Genomic DNA, 13150 nt, shown 5'->3' on the forward strand with positions numbered 1-13150 from the left:
ACCTTTCTTTGTGTTTCATTGTTTGTTTGTTTGTTTGTTTGTTTGTTTGTTTGTTTGTTTGTTTGTTTTTGAACTCATTTATGACACGACCGAGTTTATTTTTCCCTAACCCTTTGGAAGTATCGGTTCATCTAGCGTTTTCCTTATCATGTTTTTACACCGGGATTTGCTAAAACGCATCATGAAAAACAAGACTGAAGACTTTACGGCAATGAAAAGAGTGCTGTCTTTCACTGAAACTCAGAGTGAGAACATTAAAAATAAATGCGGGTGCTGAAGATGTTAGGTTAAGTTTTCACCTTTTTGAGTCACAAAGCACCAGATCGCGCGCGGCTTTCCTGCCACCTACAGGTAGAGGGTGACGCACAGGTCACACGAGAGTTTTCGTGCATCGCTTAGTCATACACCGAAATCTAAAAGACAAATACATGGAAACACGGTACTCTGTGTTTATGGCTGGGGCTCAGCACAGGCAGTCATTCATTCTTTAGCGTGTGATGACACATAAGAAATGGAGCTTACATCTGAGGGTAAGACAGATAAAGCTTTAAAAATAATAGTCATATTCTTCATGTTCCTCACCCACTGCAGAGGTTGCAGAACTCCTTCTCCCACTCCCTTCTCAATCTCATTTCCAGAGTTCTGTTCCAGCCACCATCTAATTGTTTATTCTAGAATGTTAATAGCAGCACAACCGTCTTTTTTTTAAATTAATTTGTAATTTATTAATGATAATTTCTCGTGGGTGGGTGACATAGTGGCACGGTGGTCAACCCTGGGTTCAGTTCCTGGGGTGCTATCAGCATGGAGGTTGTATATTCTTTCCATGTTTGTGTGGATTTCTTCTGAGTGCTACAATTTCTTCCCATAGTCCAAAGACACAGTGATAAAGTAATTGGTTTCTGGGAAAATTGGTCAATGTGTCGGTGTGTGCATGTCACAGTTTGTGTGTGTGTCTGTCCAGTGATGGACTGGTGTCCTGTCCAGGGCTTATCCTGCTTAGCCTGTTGCTTGCTGAGAGAGGCTCTGGCACTCGTTCGACCCTGAAAGGATGAGGCGGTTTGAAAATGGATGGATAATTCCTAATTTGCCAGATACCTTTTGTCAAAAGTGGCTCTCCAAGACAGAGAGTAGTAGACAAAATAATCAAATAAATGTTGCTTCAGATTCATTCACAATGGCAACTTAGTTTACCTTCTGCCAAAGTGAACCACAAGGAGATTCAATATCTTGTTTAGCTTGGAAAACAGCTGCAGTGCAAGGCTCGAATCAGGAACCGACTGGCTGTGGTTACTTAGTACTGTGCACTCCTAGGGCAAAAATCCCTTCTTCTTTTGTTGCTTGCTAAAACATTTTTGTATAAGGTGGATTATACTTGCCTTTAAGTGATGCGTTACCAGTTCTGTTGACATTGTTTTAAATTCACCAGTCCCCTTAAAGACGCCATTATTATCGTTCTACTTACAAAATCTTTATTAGTCAATGCCTATTTTGGTCTTATTAAGTTTCATATGGGTTGTTACATTATCTTTTGTATATGATGAGATCAAATGAGGCAATTTGAGATGGTTACTGTACATTTTAGATCAAGGGAAGAAATTTGAATTCTACAAAGCATTTTATGCCCTTATATAGAATCTTTGTGTGATTTTTTTTTTTAGTTTACCACATTACCAAATGAACACAATTGGAAAGAGTTTAAAGAAGACTGATCAGAGTGATTCCAGACCCGGAAGAAATGTCATACACAGGCAGGCATGGTGTGCAGATATGGAGGAACAAAGCCTTCTTCACAAAAAGCAGATCTATTCAGGTATGTAGTATCTCAAAACATATTGAAGAAATCAACCCAATGGACAAAGCTAAAATTTTAGTGAAGGTACTGTACATTTCAGGCACTTGTAAGAAATGTTAACAGCACTATTTTCCTGAAACAAAAATCTGCTATTGCAGTCTGACAGACTTGGTTGGTTAGCCTTTAAAGTTTTTCGTGATTTGGAATGTTTTCTCCAGTACTTTAAGATAAAAGTCCATACCAGCGCCACAGCTGCTCATTGGGCCAGAGCTCACACTAGTTTCTGTATTAAGTGGCCTAGGGAGAATGGGATGCCTATTACTTCAACACACAAATAAAATCCTGGAAAATCTCCAGAGTAGTTCAGCCAGTGATGTTGGTCATTTAGAGCACAGGCTGTACCATGAAGTCTTCACATCACATCACTAATTTCAACCTAGATCATGTGACTAGCCGACCATGACTGGGATTTCCCACGCTGTACCCTGTGATCTTGACATCACTAATTTCAACCTAGCTCATGTCATTAGCCTACTGTGACTGGGATTGTCCAGGCTGTTCACTGTAATATTCACATCTCTACTTTGAACCTTGATCATGTCACTAGCCAACTGTGACTGGGGTTCCCCAAGCTGTGTCCAATGATCTTGACATTTTTAATTTTACCCTGTATAAAGTCACTAGCCAGCAGTGATTGGGATTTCTTCAGGCAGTGCCCTGTAATATTCCTATCACCAATTTGAGCCTAGATCATGTCACTAGCCAACTGTGACTGGGACTGCCCAGGCTGTGGTGCTCACCTGCACCACAAGAGCTAGGGTTGCCAGGGTCATCTCAGCACTTAGCAAAAACAGCAACTCATGAACCTTTCTTCGTGGCTTAAAATGCATGGTGACCTCAATGAAGAAAACAATTGAAGGAGACGTGTGTTCTTATATGTATTATATCTTATATGTCTCTGTGGAGTTTTTGCCATGTCTAAAAGTAACTGGCTTAATGAGTGTGTGGATCAGAGGAGAGTCTTCTTTCCCTTCATTTCCTCTTTTGTAAAGGGGTCTCTGTTGTGAGCATCAAACATACAGTAAAGAAGCATCTACAAATTCCAAATAAAACTAATAAAAATATAAATGTTGTTAAAATCAATAACATGTTGGTTTTCCTTCTTGTTTTTATTTTTCAGTTGGTATTTTTAGACTTTGACAGTTATCTTTCAAAGTTCAAGGGCACATTTTTACCCCATAGTCAAAAAAATGTTTTGAAACTCACTTTGCATTTGTTAATTTTTTTCTTTATGAAAAAGGAGGAGAGAAAATGAGCAAAAAAAGTCAGAGAGTTTTTTAGAAATGACTCTCTGTGGCTCCCATTTCACAGCAGGGCTCAGTCTTTGTTTGGTTAATCATATCCAGTTGTCACAGCTGACAGGTGACCTAACCTCTTCCCTCAGCTGATTGAGACATATTACCTTCATGTGTATTGCAAACCAGACCCTTTATCACTGCTGGTCTACATTTGCAAAGAAATTGTAAATTTGCCATTTTTCTACAGTGCACTTGCCTGCTGTTTGTCTTGGATTCACATTTCCTTTCTGTTTGTTTTGCTTATCTAATTGCACATTTGTAAAGCTTATGAAGTGGGGAACGTTTATACTGTAAATGACACTTGCCTGACATAAAAGCACACGTAACCAAATAAATCCTTTGCACCTCAGCACTCTGAAACCTGGAACTCGCTTTCTCTTTGTTTTTCTTCCTTTTATCATGTGTGGTATCATTCGTTATTTTTCTTTTGACTCCACCCAAAAAGGAAACGGCAGCTGTTGATCTTCTTGGCATATCACTGTGACCCTTGTGTCAGTGTGGGAAGGATGAGAGGAGTACATGCTTGTCATAGAAACTTGCCCCATCCACAGATTACTTTTGCCGCCTGTTTCTCATTCATTCTGAAGCCCCATGGTGCCGGCAGCAGGGCAAGTATTGGCTGGAGGAGTGTTGCAGCTCTCACTAACCAAATGATAGGTTCACAGGAAACCTCGAAAGTTTCAGGAATCACTCTAACACAGTGAGGTAAGGATACCCTACCCAATTTGAGCCACAGTTAGGAAGGTCTTTCCTGGTAGTGTGCCATCCCTTGGAAAACCCCAGTCGCAGTACTCTAGTGTTAAACAATACACTTGAGCTTATCATTTGTGGACCACAGGGCTTAACTTGCACTCTGAATGACATTTTCACTTCATGAGGTTCTGTTGTTTGTTCGCCCCTTTTCTGTGTCCTTGTTCTTCAGCTGTTCAGCATACAGTTAACTCTGTGTTCTGGATGTAATACAAGATGTTATGTTAAAATGGGACTTCATCACTGTATTGTGGGCTTTGACAGTGAAAGATTTCCTTGCTCACAAGTTCCGGTCTTTATACAAAACCCGAAAAAGTAGATTAGAGGAGTCTGTTTGATAGGAGCCCACCAAGACTCCACAACAGTTCTTTCCAGTTCCAATCCCAGCAGACCCCTGAGTCAGCTGGTTTTCATTCCAGCTGGGTTTTAAAGTGATCAGTGAGGAAACCTGCTTGCTTGCTTGTCCATCTTGGCTAGTGTGTGTGCTCCTATTACAAAGGTCTTTTAAAATTGAAAGGTTTTACATATTTTTCACCCTTTGAAGACACAATTTAACCTGTGCAGACTTCCTGTAGTCTGGAGCTCCATTGTTTTCTCTGCTGAAAGCTGCACTGTCATAGCTACTGGGGAATTTAGACTGTAGTTGTTTGGCTGGTTCCACCTGGATCAAACTCTGTGCTTTCCAGGTCACTGGATTTGTCATTCGCTAGGCGGAGTGCTAATAAGATGTGAGGAATCCCCTGCAGTCCACCTTGATAACAGTCTATTAAGGGAGTTTTCACCCCTCCCCATTTCAACAGTGCCCACCCAGGCACCTCTCTTTGACAGGCTGAAAAGAAAGTGAAAGTGCGCCGGTGCTCAGAACAGCGTGCAGGTGTTCTTGCTAATTGAAACACTTAAAAACTGCTTCATATTTCCCGTGTTCACGTTTCACATACCCCATGAGACGCGCAGCTAGCAGCTCCAGAGGCAAGCTCAGCAGAGCAATCGGCACTCATAGTCTGTCCTGCACGGGCTGCCAGGTGTGAAGCCACTGAGTCCTTTGTCCCTTTTTACAGTCCTGTTTGTTGAGTTGTACAAACCAGATTGAAGAGGTTTATTGTGAAATTACCAACATAAAACATCGAACAGAACAGGTGACTGATAATAATACTGCATGTTTTTCTGAGTGTGTTTATGTAATGAGGTTTTACTGTGTGCTGTATGTGGACATTAAAGTAGATAGAAGTAAAAAAAGTAGATGAACCGAATGGTGTTTTTTTCGATTTTTAAACTTTCTTTCACTCCAGGTTGAGTGGAGGGCTCTTTTTTATTTTTTTTGTGCTATCACACAACAATATTTGTATTATCCCGAGTGACAAAAATGAAGTTAAATGAAGCTAAAGATGAAGGTAATGAGAAAGTAAAATCAATTCAATATTTTCCAAAAATGTCCCCCTTTTATATTTTTAGAGTTACAATTTTTTGTAATATACTATCCTTTTTTGGAATCACCAGTGTTTAATTTTGCTCCAGCAAAGGAGAAACTCAGGCAACATACAGTACTTTTTTTTCTGAATTGTTGATTGTCAGGCAGTCTACTCATATCTCCAGTTTATCCCAACAGCAGAGCAATGGTATGGAAGCACACAATCACACAGCATAATCCCAGAGCTACAGTACACAAGCACACATCACTAATTCCAGAGCGACTGTACACAAACACTGCACTAATCCCAGGGGATCTACACACAAGCACACAACACTAATCCCAGAGCAATAGCACACAAGCACATAACACTACTCCCAGTGCACCAGCACACAACCACACAGCACTAATCACTGGGTAACAGCACACAATCACTGCACTAATCCAATTCAGCATTAGAGTGAAAACATATTATGATGGATTGAAGATCTCACTGATAACAGTGAAAGCCCATTTTAAGCCCATCATCCTTGGAGAACACCTGGCCAGTTGAGCTCTGCCCCTCAGAGAATCAAAGCTGACCTGATATACTGTAGCCCAGACTAGCACAAGCACTCTCTGGAATATAGTGCCCAACATAATCTCTAAAATGGGACCTTTACTACTTGAGCATGCCAAAGTTTTAAGCAAATGGTTTGAGAGCTTTATTGTTTGACTACATGTGTGAAAATAGGTAGGAATTCTATAAGGACCAGAGCACAGCTCAATACTGTTATTAATTGTGAATTCCAGACTTACTTTCCTTTATACAAAAACTGAAGTGATAAATTTAGGGAATACTAATAACTGCTAATAACTGATGGTTCCAGCTGCGATCACATAAGAACCAGGCCTCTCTGCCTTGAATGCGAGTGTGGGATTATTTTGTTCTTATTTTTTCAAAATTGTTGTTGGAGTTATAATGAGAGTATAGCTACTGGTATTTAACCCAGTTCTTTCGGGTCTGTGGCAGCTTAATAGTTAAAGGTGGCTGAAAACTCGGGTCCAGTATTGACCTCTGAGAGATACTGATTCTCATTTCCGACAGGAGAGATTCTTGGACTTGGCACAAGGGGGTTGTTAATAGACAACAGTGAAACATAAGAGGGCATCAGGCAGCTTTGTATTTATAGTCATTAAACTCCATTTAACTTTCCCTGGATCAGTTTAATTGCTGGGTAATGACAAGCAAGAGTGCTCGCTATCTGTCACAGGGAGATCACTGCCTCCCGACCTGCGTGTGGAGTTAATGAGTAAGCTGAGCTGCGAAGGGAATGAGTAGTTGGCGTTGTCATCCAAGGGAACGGGCAAAGATCGCTGCAAGGGGTGAAATGGAAGTGAAATGGAAGTGAATGGTGTGACAGGCGCATTTCTAAAACCTTCAGGCCCACCTAGACCATAAAACTGTGGGTCACCCAAAAAAACTGCTTCTTTGGTACTGTACCTGTACAAAATTGATGGGGTGTGGCAATAAATATGATTTCAGTCTTGTCACAGTTTAGATGAAGGAAAGTTTAGGGTTTTTTTCATGTAATTGAGTCATCCATGTATTTATGACAGAGATACAATTAGAGAAAATAGGGACAACCACATCAGTGTCAGGTTTGGTATGGATGCAGATTTGAGTATCATCAGCATAGAAATGGTATTTGAGGCCATGTGATCTAAAAGCTGACCAAGAGGAAACATGTAAATACTGAAAAGTAGGGGCCCCAGTATTGAGCCCTGAGGAACACCCAACTTAAGTCTAATTTCAGAGCTAAATCTGCCAAGAGTGCCAAAGTGACAGCAATCAGTGAGGTAAGACTTGAACCATTTAAGTTCCTTCCTTAGCACTCCAGTGACCAGAAAGTGTCAACATAATGCTCTGCAGTTGAGAATGAAAGTAAGTGGTACAAAATTCAGCTCAGAATGTCTAAACATCAGTTGTGTTGTTATATCTATAAAGCCACAATAGAAAAAATCTTATTTGCGGAAGAAAAAAAGAATAAATTTAGGAAATAACACAAATATCTAAACACAGCCATGAAATCAGTCATTGTTTTTTTTAGGAAATAGCTTACATATTCATGTACCACAAATTTGCATTTATTTCCTAATGAAAAGGATTCCAATATATTAAAGTCCAGTAAGAATTCTGAGTAAGCCAAAATGATCCACAGATGTCTGACTTCATTGGTGAATGTAGTCTTTGGCACAAGGAAGTTTCATCACCTGAACTTTCAAACCAAAAGCGAACTGCTGGCTCATCCCATCTGGAAATTCATTCTGAATGGATATCAATTGAAAATAAATTATTTTCTTATTTATTTAAAGATCTAAAAATCTACAAAAAAACTTTAGGATAAACATAAGGATGTTAGTGTAAATTTAAATTTCAAAATGGTGTTAGAGTGTACATGTGTCACAGTGTATTAATGCAAGGATGAGTCATACATATTTCATTATGTTTATACATCATGCCTGAGTCTACATGCAATGAACTTGTCATTCTTCTTTGGCCTTTGAGGTGGAAGATCAAGAGATTATCCACTCAGTCTTTTCCTCTGAAGTGTTGCTGCTAAGATTTTTATTCATTTATGACAGAAGGAAGAAAATTCTAGACTAACATCTGGAAACAACTCTGTTCAACTTGGAAACACTTTCTTCTTAAACTTTCCCACCTTCAGGCATTTTTATTTAAACTCTCCTATTAAAAGACTTTCATTTAGATGGCGAGACCTTATAACAACCTATTAGCCCCGTCCTTTTCTCTCAATAGGGCTGCATAGTTGTTTTTTTTTAGCTGGAATCTTAGAATGTGTGGTAAATTACCCCACAGCTTGTCTCAGATTTAACATGCTGTTATGCTATTACTTTAGGGAGGCCTGATTGTACAAGGCCTGACTGGAATTTAACCAGGACACTGGGGCTATCACCTCTACTTTTATGAACAGTGCCCTGGGATCTTTAATGACCAAGTAGTCAGGACCTCAGTTTAATGTATCATCCAAAGGATGGCACCTCCTGTAGCACAGTGTTCATGGTCACCACTGGGGCACCAGATTGGAAATTCTGGTCCAGATGAAAGATCGCCACCTACTGGTCCAGCAACACTACTTACAACAAGAACCTGGTTTGCTTTCCTTCTCTGACAAGGTCAGGCCACAGGGTGGTAAGCTACTGCCGCTGCTCATTTATGTCAACAGCAGAACAAAGATGGCATTTAAACAATGGCATGTAAATTAGAGTGGGGCAAGAATTTGGACAGTTGTGGAGATGAGATGTGTACTGTACTTTGTGAAATCACGTGGGGGCGTGTTCAGTGTGGAGGCAGAGCCCTGGATAAAGGGTGACGTGTGGTCTTAGCAACCACAGCTGCCCTGGCTGATTAAGGACGAGCTGCAGCTGTGAGGGCCCTTTAAGAACACCGAACACAATCCCCTCCAGCATTGTTGGTGGAAGGTTCTCCCCTTGTGGGGGTTCTGCTCGTCCCTAGGAGAGGTGTTCAGTAAGGCCATGCGTCACCCTTTATCCAGGACCCCGTCTCCACACTGAACACGCCCCCAGATAATGCCACAACTTTAAGACAAGGGAGCCACAAAGTCCCACACCTGTAAATGGAGCAGCTGGTTCCTCTGCCCATGAGGAGTTTCTCATCTATTACTGGAACATATGGGTACCCTCTACTGGCTACTGTACAGGGGAGATCCTGGGCTTCCTTATTGTTTAAACAGCCACTGGGGCTCCTTTACAGATATTAAAACCAGCAAAACACCTTCTTTGTTCATAGATCCTGTGGTGCAACTTGTGCTTCAACTGAATGTGTCATTGTTTGCTTGAAAATGTTGCATTCAACACAAAGTATATTTTTCTTCTAATAGGATTTTATGTATGTATATATTTCATTAAAACTAAAAGTATAATTTATTGTACTTATCATTGATACGAATCTTATTGAATGCTAATGGCTTTACTGTAAATTCCAAATAACAATTTTGGTTGCGGTGTCCCAATTCTCGTGGGGCGCACTGTATTTTGCGTTTTGTGTCTGTATAGTCAGCATGTTGAGATGTCATCAGATTTTGAATGAATGTAAATGTAAGATAAGTGACTGATGTTATCTAAAATGGTACAGAGTGACCTATATACTAAACGTAATTTAATAAGGAATTGAGCAATAATCTTTTTGACCTTTCCTTTATTACAAGATGGAATGCCTAGTTGGACTAGTTTTTACTTAAATGATAAAGTTATTGGTTATAACGTCTGACAGTTTAGTAAATTCCCAAAAATGCTGAAAGGATGCGGCAGACAGATGTGACAGATGTGGTTTTGATTGTACTGTAAATCTCTGGCAATATATGGGGTCTCTAGAGAGAGGAATTTGAATGGATTATCTGGGATAACCCTTGGAATTTACTAGAATTCTGAAATTATTGAGCAGCATTGGGGATTAAATGCTTTTAAGACACAGAAGGCCCAAATGGTGAAGTGGCTGAACTGAAAAGCCAGCTGCGTGTGATTAATCTCCCTGCTACTTGTGTGTGCATGTGTGTGTTTGTTTGCCACAGGTATCTCTGCTCCTGATCTCCCTGAGAACCAGGCTCTTTTGGCAACAAGATCGACCTTTGATACTGAACACTCACCACTTGGCCCTGCCTTCAGTAATAAGCCACAATATGCCATACCCAGCTTTTGATATTAATTCTTTAGGTGGAAGGAACAAAGCCTGCGTACTTTAAACTTAACCATTTTCAAGAATAATGTAGCCCATATAACATAGTCGCTGACGTGAAGTTTTTTTTGCTAAAAGTAAAATTGACAGCTTCAGGGTTTAAAGATTTAAAGATTAGATTACACACACTAAAGTTTAAATTTTTGTGAGCAAGTGTTTAATTCTCTTTAGTTTGATTCAAGGCTACATACTACAGGCATCACTGTCTTATCAAACAGTGGACCCATTTCAAATTTTGTATATCATCTTCATATTATGTCAGAATTATGTCTGAATTCTGTATAAATCCTTTTTAAAATTTCCTTTGTTGCGTCGAAGGTGTTTGCTAATGATCCTTATGAGGTCTAGTCTGCACACTTGATACATACAGTCTGCATACTTAGATACCTATAACTAGGTTTTTGATATAAATGAAGAAGAAAAGTGGTCCTAGTATAGACCCTTGTGGTACTCCCCTAATTACTAATCATCTCTATTTGAGTATTCATCCCTTAACTACACTCTCTGTTTTCTATTCACTAATTCTCAGTTCAGACAACTGCATTTCCCTGTATTCCAACAGCATGTACAGTAATTTGAGAAAAAGTCTTCTGAAAATCTATACACACCACATCATATGCTTATGTGAAACCAAACAAGCAATATGATATGACCAAATGAGTTGGAGGTTTTCAACTTTTCTCTGTCCACACTATTTTCTAGGATGTCATTTATGTGCAGGTGAGCATCTCGTTTAGTTCTGATAATAATTGTGTTACATGTCATGGACAGCAGACAATATTGGTCTACTGTAATTTGGTCAGTTTTGTCACCCCCATCAGCAATTTTCATGTCTATGGGTAGGACCCCTGTCCTGAGCCACTGTTGGAAGAGCTGCATTGATGGTTTCTGAATAACATCTTGTTTCCCTGTGTACAGTGTGTAAGGTATCAGGATCAGTGGATTTATTCATCTTGAGGGCTTCTAGTACCAGAAACACTTCATTATGATGATATAATACATAACTTTGTCTTTCTGTTGCCTGAGATATGTTGTTAACCTCTTCCTCAGTGAGCACCTAAGTTAAATATTCATTTAGTACATCAGCCCTTTCCCTTTCCTTGTCCTGATGTTTCTCATTATTGTTCTGAGTTCATTTTATTCAATCCTTAATGGTTCTTTGCAGTTGTAGTACTGAACTTTTTGTTATTTATTTTAACCTCCATTGAAATATTCCTTTCCATTAAACTGTAAACACAGACTAAACACCTTAATCTATGGTGCAAATGCCTGTTTCTTTTAAGCTTTTAAGACAATTTTCTTTCATGATCATTTATCTTCAGCAGTTACTCCAGGAAATGTAACCAAAGGAATGCTTTGATTTCCTCAAGTGTTTGTGTGAGTCTAATGGTGGTTGGATTTAAATCATTCTGAGTGAAGGGTTTCTCAACGCATGCGATGTGTGAGTGATTTAGACTGGTAGAATAATACTGCGTGGCAATATTAATTAAATATTTTCTGTGCACAGCACCACCTGCATTAAGTAGCTGCTAGTTAGTAACTGTTTTCTTTTTAGTTTTGCGCCCAAACTATATTTCTTCCTCCTCATTCATTTTCAGAATACTGACTGGATACTGACTGGAGTTTTATGAACAGGACTCTTAAGGTGTGATTAAAAAAAGATTTGTCTTTTGTATGAATTTGGAGCCAATAATTTTTTAGATAGTACAATCATGCACAAATAGGTTCAGCGATTGATTAATATTGTGTTTCTTGGCAGCCTTTAGAGCTTTAATGCCTATAAACACTGTTTTATGGATGTCAGAGAACACTACACCCCATATGGTTCAACATACTCAGCCAATGTGACTTCATTTAAGGCCTGGCTTGACCCAAATGTGTGACCTTGCTGTTAGTCTAGTACAAAGCCTACGATAAGCCCACAAACTACCAGGAGAGGAGTTTGATTTCACGTTCATTTCCAAGATACCCCACTAGCTGCAGACTCCTGCTCCCCAGGGGTAGTGGCATTTGTCTAGAAGAACCCATCTGTCTACCAAATGATTGGCAGTGAACCACTCCTGTGACTAGCGTTTTAAACAGAGTGGGCTGTACATGCGTGCCAGCACTAGGAGATGTGCTCCTTCTCACATTCAGGGGTGAATGCTCAAACCCTGTGCTCCACTGTGCCTTTTCTTATTGTTAATATATAGGATTCATTATAGAGAGAAACACAGCTGCTTATACTTTCTCAACTACAGATTCTCCATGTTGAGTTTACTCAAGTCAAAAGGACCTTGCGTTTTCCCTGCAGAAGAGTGAGAAGGCTTTCACTGCATGTGGACATACAGACATACATTGTGTGTTTAGTTCAGGTGGGTAGCTGCATCAGCATGCATAGGCTGCAAAGGAACAAGTAATAGGCTTATTCCGTGCTGAAAAAAAGAAGAAAGAGACACCTGAAGAAGGCTCCACAGCCGAAACGTTGTGTTCTCTTTCTTCTTTTTTTCAGCATGGAATGAACTTATTACTTGTTCCATTGTGTGTTTAGTACAGTATTCTCTTATATTATGTTTGATAACCTGCAAACAAGGCAGTGTTTTTGTAGCTATGGCTCAAAGGTTTGCTTGATGACAAAAAGAACATTTTGTGGTCTGGTCATGGTTGTGACTTAGGCAGGCTAGAGTCCTCTCTGGTATTATTTGGCTTTGATGTTAGGGAATAGAGGCTTATAGTCTTTTCACACAGTTGCCCTTGAACTCTGAAAATCTTCTCTCCATACCATTGTGCAGCCTTCTTCTTAGGACACTGCTAGCACATTGCAGGAACAGCATTACACTTGCCATAGCATTGTACAGGTTAATTCAACAGGAGCTATTGTCACTATCCCAATAGCACTGCTGCCCCCACAGTCACAGGTGGACATTGACATTGATCTGAGATCTGGGCAGCCACCATTCTTCTGTCTTTACTGGTTAGGCTAAATGGGACCAAAATGAAAAGAAAAGTTTCAATCAGAACTACTTGTTTTATATCTCAAAGGGTTAAATCCCAAACTGCAGCTTCTTAACCTGTTTCATATTTGCCCATCCAATGGTAGAAAT

This window comes from Lepisosteus oculatus, chromosome 3, assembly GCF_040954835.1.
Source record: "Lepisosteus oculatus isolate fLepOcu1 chromosome 3, fLepOcu1.hap2, whole genome shotgun sequence".
In the NCBI taxonomy this organism is placed as follows: Eukaryota; Metazoa; Chordata; class Actinopteri; order Semionotiformes; family Lepisosteidae; genus Lepisosteus; species Lepisosteus oculatus.